Consider the following 12,005-nt stretch of genomic DNA (forward strand, 5'->3'; position numbering starts at 1 on the left):
AAAAATCACAAAATGTAGGTCTATGCCATTGAAGAGAAAAATAAGGGCCTACATCCTTTCTGACCTTCACCCCTTGTTCCTCCCTGCACAAACCCTTTTGAAGAAATTTATAGACATTGCACCTTGTCTGAATCAGGATTATACAACCATTTTGTATCTGCGTGACTGGAGAGACCCAGACTGGTTTTTGAAGTAATTAGTAAAAAGGTGCAAATTGCATCTTATTTCAGTCAGAAGAGTACGAAAGTTTTCAAATTGCAATTTACGAAGCTGACGTTTTGCCCCTCTGACCAGATTCAGACAGGTGTTGCCAAATGGAGGCAAAAATAAGGCACGTGGCACTTTCAGTCGAATTCGTACCAATTTTGTCAAACAGAGGTGGAAGCTAGGTTTGTGTCTTCCATTAAAAACATTTTATGTTTAAAATAAATTTCAATAAGTGAAAAATTAGTTTTTTATAATCACGAATGTAATTGATCTTATAAATTATCTTTTTTTTCTCTCGTGACCTATAATAACAAGTGGATAATAACACATGACTACGCTTTACATTCCTAACGTGTCTTCCTATTTCGGAGGATGAGAATAAGGAATTGTCTTGGGCCTAGATCATATATTATGGAATTGATTCGGCTGATTTTCAGAGTTGGATCAACGAAAATTGCATCGCAAGGCTAATCCCCTGCTCTGGCTTGGAGAATGCAAACCAATTAAACTTGTTTGCTTTTGTATCAGAAAGTTTATGAGATAGTGCTCACATTGAATTCACGTTTTTGGCAGTGATTAAGATAAGAAAGTTTTTCACCCTTCTTGTCAAATATTATCTATGGATGGATCCATCTCAAAAATAGAGGGGTATCAATCGTTCTTGCGCGCAGATAGAGTCACCGAGAGAAAGAGCACCTCCACAAGTATTAATTTGTACGAGTTCCGTAAATTAGACAGTGGAATTCTTGAAGTTGTGAAAGAACGTTGTTTGATATTAAAAATAAGAAAGAAGCAAGAACTATTTTCCGTAAGTCAGGTAAAAAACAGAAGGGTTTGGTAGATCTATCCTTTAACAGATTATAGAATAAAGATATTTAGGCCTACCATGAGATTCCCATTTAATATTCCTTTCTAATATAGGTTTAATAATCACCACTGTTGCAGTTCTGTGATTATTGCTACCCAGCTTAGGGCTATATCCAGACATGAGGGGTAAGGGCTGCGGCACAATTGTGAGGGTAACGACCATTATAGGCTTATTTAGAAAGATCATTGAAAGGTGAATCAAGTGGTATTTTTTTTTGCTAGCTACCAGATGTATGTGTTAGCCCAAAATTTAAATTTACCGATACGTTCAATATTTGCTCTCTTTTTATGTTTTATTATTTCGCTGGGTATAAGCCTAGAATTGGGGCTATTGAAAACATGTTAAGAAGACAATTGTTACTTCCTATTATGAAGAAAAATTGTAGTTAACTTATTTTGAAGGTGCTTCCGCTACATATATATATATATATATATATATATATATATATATATATATATATATATATATATATATATATATATAGTCAAAATTGTATATTTCCCGTGTGTTTTTTCGTTTCTTGATTATATCAAGAAACAAAAACACACATTGGTACAATTTACGGGTACCTGGGTTGAAAAAAGAATGATGCATAGCAAAATTGAAGGGAAATATAATTTTGGAGATATATCTGCACATTATGGGGGGCGGGGGACACTTTAGCGGAAGTGCCTTCTAAATGTGTCAACTAGAATTTTTTCGCATACTTTGGGGTAAGAATTGCTTTCTTAAAATGTTTGCTTTTCAATAGCCTTGATTCTAGGCTTATGCCTTTCGTTGGTAGGCTATGGATGTTCAGGGTTGACAAATCGTTCAGGAATTTGTTTTTAGGAAGGGCACACTAAATTTTACGTTCATTTGAACGAGAAGTGTCGAGAAATTTAAAAAAAATGATTTGAGGGGGGCCCGGGCCTCCCCCCTTAAAACTCGTGTATCATCATTATTAGATTTTGCTGAGTATTGTGGCTGCTTCCAGTTTTGGATATGCATTTAGTTTGCAAATAATTTAAGGTAAATTATGTAATCTGATTCAAATATTTATTACTGGACTAGGAACTTCGCCCAGATTAAAGAACATGATTATGATATACTGAAGAGGGGTATGTTTTGAAAAAAAGGTTTCGATCGCAATTTATGATTTACGTAACTAAATCAAACAGTGTGCATACAATACGTGGAGGTATTTAGCGTCCATTTTCTTTCATATTTACGTGTTATAGCGACCACACTCAAGTTCTTGATCTGAGTAACACCGTTTTCTCTTTCTGTATTCGGAGATGATTAGCTTATTCTCAGTGAGCTACTATACAGGTATATTTTAGTTAAATATTTAATGTATATACTTGGTTAGGTATTTAATATAATGCGTTCCATTATATTAAAAGGTGGCCTGCTTTCCATAATTTTCTGTTGTAGTTTCCGTAGTTTTGTTTCTAAAGTATTATTTTTTGTCATATTTTTATTTTTGCTTTAGAATTAACCTAACTTCACTTCTATGGTGTGGTTGCTATAACACTTACATAATTTTTTTTGGTACTGGTGCACTTAATGGTACACACGAAAGAAGTCAAGTTTAGTTAATGCTAATAAAAAAATACATGATACTTTAGAAACAAATTTGGGCTGTATATTTGCACATTAGGGGGGTGGGGGGGGGTAAAACACAGCATATATTAAATACGTAACCTAACCTAACCTAGGTACCTTGGCCCCCCCCCCTAAACCCCCAAAACAGTTTTAAATATTCTAAATTCAATGAGAAACCACGCTGTTCGATCAATTTAGATAGAAATTACCCGCTTTACGGGTCTCCATGTCTGCATTCCTTGGACAGTCTATAGTGCTGTGTACCAATTAGTGCAACAGTACCATTTTTTTATTCAAAAAAGACCCAACTCATTTAGAGGAAAAGTAAAATATAGCCTATAAGAAATAAATTACGATTCGGGCTACTTAATTAAGAAAAACTGGCTACTATAAGGAACAAATTACGAGCTACTTAATTAGAAAAACTGACTTGTTGAAGTTTATGTACGGGTAGCTAATTTACAGTAGGAAGCTGTATTGACACCTTGGTAAACACAGATCACTATATATTAGCATAGCTATATTTTAGTATTAGCTATATCACTGTTTATATATTGCTCTGTATTAGCACTGAAGGTTTTGAATAAAAGGCATCGTAAATCTCACACCATCAAAAAGGAAATGTCGCGAATTTTGCAGTACTCTGACATTATGAACCTTAAAACTTAGGTGGACATGATTAGCCGTATGAACTGCTTATGCGTTAAAAAAACAAAACAAAAAACAACCTATCTGCCTAGAACTTAAAAACTATTTCTTTTGAAACCAGTGATGCCACGGACGGTGATGCCTCGTTGGGTTTTGAAGACCTGTAGAAAAAATACCGAAAAAAAACCGTGAAATTCATCAAAAACCTGTGACTACTTCTAGAGCGTGCTCTGACCTTCTTATTATAGTTTACTAGTAGTCTAGTCGTCATTGACAAATTCCAGAGTGTGGATCAAGAAGAACACTTTTTTTTACAGATCCGCCCACATACTACCAGTCGGGTTCCCACCATGCTCAATTCCTAAAGTGCAATGATTGCCCAAATTTGCGTGCTACACACCGATTCTCGGTGCTATAGTAAAAAAGAATGAAAGTAATAGTGCTAAAATATTGGTGAACTAGCACTTTCGTGCTACAGGTGGCAACCCTGCTACCGGTCTCCATTGCTCTGCAATCTGATACCAGAGTCCATCGATGAAGACGGAACTTTTGAACTTCTTTAGGAAATTCCAAACTTGTTGCTCTTCTAAAGTAACATCTTTAGGACGTCACTACTTGGTAGAGTAGATGCGACAAGGGCTCTAACAGCTGTAGTAACATAATATCTTTTGCTTGAATCACAATTAATCCGTAGTGGAAATTGCATTGTGCAAACGGTCGCAGTTACTATTTAGTTACTGTCATTTACTAGAGCAAGAAAGTTTGAACACGCTATTAAGCTGTGATCAAAGAAACTAGGGGTAGGTTCAGACCCTCAAATATTGTAGTTGACTTGACTACAGCTAAGACAAGTGTAGGTTTGACAGTAGTTCTGCCAAGGTTTGGGTGTCGAAAGGCTTCAATATCAGTTTCAGTATATCTAAATGTTTGAAAATTAAAAGCACAGCCCATATTTAAAATGTAGTTCACTTCTTTTTAAATGGCTATATTCAGTTTGATAATTAAAGTACGATAATTAAGTTTGTAAGTTCAATTCAATTAAATTTATTTTATAACTTGTCAAAATAAAAAAAGGGCGCGGATCCCCTAAATCACAGAGTACAACACAAGGGGAAACAAGACGAAAATTTGTACACTGAACAAGAATAAGTGGTTTTTACAATCATAAGAACATTATCATAAGATCTATAATGTAACACAATCACAATAGAAAACGCATAAGACATAAATCATAAGAATCATAACCCAATCATAAAATCATAAAAATAAAGAATACCAATCGTGATTAAGATTGGTGACAAGTTTGTAAGTAAATACAATTTATTAAGTACAAACAAGTTGATTAATAAGTTAATGATTAGTTATAACAATGAACACAGTTTTAGTTTGATTATTATAATTAAAACATTACTGTGATATATCATAGAAGAATACATATAATTATTCTTATATTTATATTACATTGATTTTTATTATATTATGATATAATGATATTTAGTAATATAATAACTGTATTTTAAATTAATATTATAGTTCGAGAAAAGTCAGCCTGAGGTCGATGGTAAAAGAGTAAAAATAGCTGTTAGTTTATTCTTTGCCAGAACAAATATCATGGATGCGTGTTTTTTGGTGTTTTTCCCAGCGGTAATCAAATTGACCTAATAGTCCTAAAATGTCGGAAGATGGTTCATTCTAACCAAAAATAAAAGTCCTAGTGCCCTTTTAAGAGGCCAAAAAGACTGGAGGGCAAATGACCCCCACCACGCCCTTTTTCTCCAAAGTCGTTCGATCATAATTTTAAGCTAGCCATTTTGTTCAGCACAGTTGAAAAGTTCAATAGCTATGCCTTTGGGGATAACATGACACCCCTAAGCCCTTGGGAGAAGGGCTGTAAGCAGGGGCGTTCCGATGGGATGGGGGCGCCCCTCCAACGTTTTTGGTATTCGGTAAAATTTTCGCCGAAGCCGAATATTTCGGTAGAAATTTTGCAAAATTGCCTGAAATTTAGCAAAATTCTTTATTTCTACAGAAAATTCGGCATAAATCAGGTGGCGATTCGGTAAAATTTACGAAGATCGCCCCTCCAATAAAATGAGTCTCGGGACGCCCCTGGCTGTAAGTATTGAAATATGCCCATAATTTACGTATAGGATTTGTAATTGGGAGCTATACAAATATTTTCTGCGGGGGAGGGGGTATTTTCTAATTCAGAGAAATTTTACACGGAGACAATTTTTCATGGAGAAGAAATTTTCCGGGACTGAACATTCCAGGGAAAATGCTAAAATTTGGAATTTGCCAGAATTCCTTAACAAAACTCTATTTATTTGTCTTAATTTCTATTTGCCAACTCGATTCCACACGTGGAGATTTTCCGGGGGAATTGTCTGGGAGAAATTTTCAGCGGGGTTGAAAAATGTCTGGGAGTCATTTTATATGAAGAAGGATTTTCTGCGGAATAAATTCTCCAATGAGGAATATACTGACAGAGAAATTTTCCTTGGGGGAGTTTTCCGTGGGAGAAATTCTCCACAGGGAAATTTTTTTGCAACAGCGAATTTCTACGGGAATGGGTGAATTTCTGGAAAAAATTTTCACGGAGGGGAGATTTTCGGCATGATTTGAAAAACGATTACAAATCAAAATTTTTTTTTTATGACAGTATGGCAAGGAGAATTTTTCAGGCGAATTGTCCAAAAGACATTTCCAGGGGGAATTCTCAGCGAGGATGAAAGTGTTCGGAGGGAATTTTCTAGGGAGAATTTTCCGTGAAAGGAACTCTCCATGGAGTATTTCTTGGGAGGAGTAAATTTTACACGGAGGGGGGGCGTATATCCCAGAATTATTGAAAAACGATCAGAAATTAAATAAAAAACAAAGTTTTTCAATTGAAAATAAGGAGCAATATTCAAACTTAAAATGGACAAACATTATTCCGTATGCAAGGCAATTGCCCCTCTTAAAGATCTTTTTCTTTACGTTAAAGTTTGGCTTTTTATCCCAATTCTTTAAGAACAACTTAAGAAAGACAATGACCATTTAATTAGAATAATACACTTTTTAAAGCACTAAAAAACTTTAGCGCCAACAACAAGGTATCTTGTTCTTTTTAAGTTTTAGTGTTGCTCCTTACTTTCAGTTGAAATAACTTTTTTTTATTTAATAGTTTCAAGGAGTACTGATGAAGATATGGGGAAAATGAAAGTTACAAATTTAATTTGTTTATATTTACTGCCAATTGCGCCCTCTTCTTTCTTTTTATAAAAATAAATTTTCATATTTATTCCTTATCATATAACTCGGAAAGTGGTTTCAAAAAAAAGAAAAGAAAGTTGACATCCATGTTGTAGGGCAATAAGAGACGTAGGACTGAACTAAGCAATGGAACAGAATTTTTAGAACGGATTCAGGACAAACGCGTTTTAGCTTCCTCAAAAATCCAAGACTCCTTGAGATCTTCATATTAATTATTCCGATTTGATATTTGAATGAAAAGGTTTTCATCGAGAAGAATACCGAGAAATCGGACATATCGATCCTTAGGTCTACTGAGAGCGCCCCTTGAAAGCTGGATATTAGTTAACTCAGGGCACGCCAGACAAATACGGGAAAAAATTAAAAAACATGACTTAGCAACATTTTGGGCAAGGCAATTTGTATCAAACCAAAGAACGACTCTCTAAAAAAGGTACACTTTTTTTTTGGGAAGCATCTCAGACTCAGTTCCTACTACAGTACCAATGGTACTGTCATCAGCGAAAGCAACGAGTGTCCACATTCTGCGAAAACGATGGATTTTTTTGTAGCATTGAAAGCTTCAGGATGACATAGGCGACAGCAAACTGTAGGTTTTTGATTCTTAACCATAACTATAAGGTCATTAACATAAATCAAAATAGAAATGGTCCAAGAACAGAGCCTTGGGGAACACCAAACTCAACTTCAGACGAAAAGCGGGAAAAGGAATCTACGGAGATAGTTCTATCTGACAAATAGGAATCAAACCAAAAAGGAGCCTGTCCTCTTACACCATTGTGTGATAGCTTATACGGCAGAATCTCATGAGTTAAAGAGTCAAAAGCCTTACGGACATCTAGGAATATAGCAGCAGAAATCAAACCAGAGTCAAGCGCGGTGTGGAGAAAATTTAAAAGAGTTACACACGCATGCTCCGTAGAATGTTTAGCTCGGAAGTCAAACTATAAATCATGGAAAAATATTTTAGCCTATAAAAAAGCAAGTAGACGGGAAAGCAGGGCCTTTTCAAAGATTTTTCTAAAAACAGACTCCAAAGATATTGGAGGATAATTGGCTGGATCATTTCTTGGTCCACCTTTATATAACAAAATTGCTCTAGTTTGCCTAAGAGAACTGGGGAAATCCCATTTATAAAAGAAAGATTTATAAGCTCCGTCAATGGAGAAATAATTGAAGGAAGAATGAACTTAACTACCCTAGTTGGGATACAGTCAGGGTCAGACGACGAAGAACCTTTCAAGCTACTTACAATCCTGGATACTTCAACCTCAGAAGCAGGATATAACACCATCGATTTGAGACAAGGTGGACTAAGATAAGATTTGTAATCTGGTTGTGAAGACCTGACTGAAGAAACAGTGTTTTTCCCAATATTGGCAAAATATGATGTAAATACTTCTTGAACAAATGGAACACCCTCAACAACCACATCAATTACAAGACTTGGAGGGATAGAAGGAGCCTGAGAAGAACGTTTGAGGACGGAATTCATCACTTGCCCAATTTTTCGAATATCTTTCCCACAATCCGAGAATTTTTTGGAATAGTAAAGGGATTTGGCCTCCCGACACAAAGAATTAAAAACATTCCTGTAGAGTTTGAATTGCTGAAGACGTGTAGCATTAAAAGATGGTTTTGCTGACTCATAAGGTTTCCAAAGATTATTTTTTCTTCTCCAACTCTTTAGCAGACCAGGGGTCATCCATGGGATAAGAGGAATAGATCTTTTTGACTTTGAAGTAAAGGGGGACAGAACACATACGTCATAAAAAGACTCCTTCACTGACTCATAAAAGGAATCAAACTTTGAACAAAAAACATTATCCTCACGAAAAATATTCCATGTCTTCTCACCTAAATGGGATCTTTTATCAGGCGGATCAATTTATCAGAGGCAACGCTGTAGCGTTGCCTATAGTAAAGGCCATAGGGCTCCAATGTTTTATTATTTATTTATTTATTATTATTTCTTTTTCCCAGAAGCACTTCATATGGAAGGGGTCGTCGTAGAAACTTCAAAGGGGACTCATTCGATTGGAAATCGAGAGTTCTAGTGCCGTTTTTAATAGTCAAAATGATTGGATAGTAGTTGATTTCCAGATAGAAAATATATTTTTTAGGAGGACACTCCCTCACATCCCTCAGGGCAAGGGTTTTAAGTTATGCGCTGGGGGAATATAAGGTTTTTATAGAAGGCCTTGTCGTAGAAACTTCAAAAAAAGGCTCACTCGATTGGAAATTCAAAGGGATAGTGCCCTTCTTAATAGTCGAAAGTGATTGGAGGGCAACTAGCCCCCCCCCCCCACGCCGATCATTCCCCCAAACACATCCAATCCAAAATTTTGAGACAGCCATTTTGTTCAGCGTAGTTGATTTCCTAATAGAAAATATGTTTTTGAAGAGGACAATCCCCCACAACCCTCAGGGCAAGGGTTTTAAGTAATGCCCTGGGGGCATATACGGTTCTTATAGAAGGCGTTGTTGTAGAAACTTCAAAACAAGCTCATTCGATTAGAAAATCAAAGGGCTAGTGCCCTTTTTAATAGTCAAAAGTGATGGGAGGGCAACTAGCCCCCCCCACGCCAATCATTCCCCCAAACACATCCAATCAAAATTTTGAGATAAATATTTTGTTCAGTGTAGTTGATTTCCAGATAGAAAGTATGTTTTTCAGGAGGACACTCCCCCACAACCCTTAGAGAAAGGGTTTTAAGTTATGCCCTGGGGGCATATAAGGCTTTTATAGAAGACGCTGTCGTAAAAACTTCAAAAAAGGCTCATTCGATTGGAAATTCAAAGGGCTAGTGCCCTTTTTAATAGTCGAAAGTGATTGGAGGGCAACTAGCCCCCACGCCCATCATTCCCCCAAACACAACCAATCAAAATTTAGAGACAGCCATTCTGTTCAGCGTAGTTGATTTTCAGATAGAAAACATGTTTTTGAGGAGGACACTCCCCCTCGACCCTCAAGGCAAGGGTTTTAAGTTCTGCTTTGGGGGCATATAACGTTTTTATAGAAAGCGTTGTTGTAGTAACTTCAAAATAGGCTCATTTGATTGAAAATTCTAAGGGCTAGTTCCCTTTTTAATAGTCGAAAGTGATTGGAGGGCAACTAGCCCCCCCACCCATCATTCCCCAAAACACCCCCAATCAAAATTTTGAGATATCCATTTTGTTCAGTGTAGTTGATTTCCAGATAGAAAGTATGTTTTTGAGGAGGACACTCCCCCACAACCCTTAGAGAAAGGGTTTTAAGTTATGCCCTGGGGCCATATAAGGCTTTTATAGAAGACTTTGTCGTAAAAACTTCAAAAAAGGCTCATTCGATTGGAAATTCAAAGGGCTAGTGCCCTTTTTAATAGTCGAAAGTGATTGGAGGGCAACTAGCCCCCACGCCCATCATTCCCCCAAACACATCCAATCAAAATTTAGAGACAGCCATTCTGTTCAGCGTAGTTGATTTTCAGATAGAAAACATGTTTTTGAGGAGGACACTCCCCCTCGACCCTCAAGGCAAGGGTTTTAAGTTCTGCTTTGGGGGCATATAACGTTTTTATAGAAAGCGTTGTCGTATAAACTTCAAAAAAGGCTCATTCGATTGGAAATTCAAAGGGCTAGGGCCCTTTTTTATAGTCGAAAGTGATTGGATGGCAACTAGCCCCCCCCCTCCCCACGCCCCTCATTTCCCCAAACCCATCCAATCAAAATTTTGAGATAGCTATTCTGTTCAGCGTAGTTGATTTTCATATAGAAAATATGTTTTTGAGGAGGACACTCCCCCACAGCCCTCAAGGCAAGGGTTTTAAGTTATACCTTGGGAGCATATAAGGTTTTTATTGAAGGCGGTGTCGTAGAAACTTCAAAAAAGTCTCATTCGATTGGAAATTAAAGGGCTAGTGCCCTTTGTAATAGTCTAAAGTGATTTGAGGGCAACTAACCCCCTCTCACGCCACCTTTTCCCCAAACACATCCAATCAAAATTTTGAGACAGCCATATTATTTAACGTAGTTTCAAGTTGTGGAAATTAGGTCTTTGAGGATGACAACTCCCCCACAGCCCTCAGGGCAAGGGTTGTAATTTAAGGATTCTCCGAATCCTTCCCATTATTTTTTATGGAAGGGATGCTCGTATAAACTTTAGATAGGGCTCATTTGATTGGAAATTGAAAGTTCTTGTTCACTTTATAAGAGTAAAAGAGATTGGAGGGCAAGTAGCCCCCTCCCCTCCTTTACGCCCTAAATGCATCAGCTAAAAATTTTGAGATAGACATTTTGTTAAAATAGATCAAAGTTCTGATAACAAAAACCCTGCTGGGCTGTGTCGACACAGCCCACCAGGGCCTGGGGGTAGGCGTTGTAATTTATGCCCTGGGGGCATATAAATAATCAAACAATCATCAAATAAACAATCAATGCAAACAGACATACAATAGATATTAATGTAAATTAATAAATAAATTTAGTGCTGACATTAATGTAAATTAATTAATAAATTTCTGCTGGGTTGAATTTAACGCGGGGGAATTATCACAAGGAAAAAAAAATGTTCTTTGAGGGGGGAGGAATTTCCAAGGGGTGGGTTTTCCAAATGTAAATTATTCAGGGAGGGGACGACTAAACCAATTCGATAATATTCTAATTTTACATCTGAAAGTAACGGGAATAAAGAATCAGCGGAAATGTCAAAGATTGCACTTCAGGATTCTTTAGACGATTTTGTTCCTGTCTTTTGAAAAAAGACATTTTCCAAAGACAGATTATTTTCATTTGTATTAATTTCTATGTGGCTGCTCAATTATGCATGTTAGGGAGGAGACTTCCCCCTCCCCCCACCACTGTACGCCAAGGTTTCAGTTTTTATCTCAAGGCTTAAAAATGAACGCAATGCGATAAAAGTATAACTCAAGATAACATATATAGAATAATATATACACATAACACGGAACAATTAATAAAAATTGCATATTATGAGTTGAGGCTCACCCAAATGAGGGCCCAGGGGGATCACCATTCCACAATCTATGAAATCAATCCTGCAATAACTGAAAATATAAAGTATTGTTGAGTACTTTAACGTCTTCCACAACTCAAACGGTTCAACATTCTACAGCCCAATGAGTCTGTCTAATCTCCTAAATCGGGACCGGAGGAGATAAGTGATATTCCGCCCCGTATTGGATGAGTCTCCAACCTCACCCTCCCCCTCTCCTACTGTCTACGCTAAAATTTTCTTCTTTATGCCAAGTACGCCGGCCCCACCCCAAAGACTCTAATAAGGTGAAGTTTTGTACGGAAAGAATACATAGTAAATCTATTATAATTATCCAATTATAAGGTTAAAATACATACTCTGTGATAGATACAAAATTGCTTTGGCATACAAAATCCTATTAAGGTCAATTCCAAACAGTCGTGATCCCTTTGTTTCAGGAAGTGA

General features: G+C 36.8%; 1 protein-coding gene across 1 annotated transcript in view; it reads left to right on the forward strand.

The window, feature by feature from the left end:
• Positions 1-981: 981 nt before the first annotated feature.
• Positions 982-12,005, forward strand: part of LOC148956897 (chordin-like protein 2) — a 349,225-nt gene continuing 338,201 nt past the window's right edge. The window contains exon 1 of the mRNA XM_089096722.1: positions 982-1,024. The gene's annotated coding sequence lies outside the window, so the exon portion shown is untranslated. The remainder of the gene's footprint in view (positions 1,025-12,005) is intronic.

The sequence above is a fragment of the Artemia sp. Qi Xiang Cuo genome, chromosome 1 (assembly GCF_049724085.1).
Source record: "Artemia sp. Qi Xiang Cuo chromosome 1, ASM4972408v1, whole genome shotgun sequence".
Lineage (NCBI taxonomy): Eukaryota > Metazoa > Arthropoda > Branchiopoda > Anostraca > Artemiidae > Artemia > Artemia sp. Qi Xiang Cuo.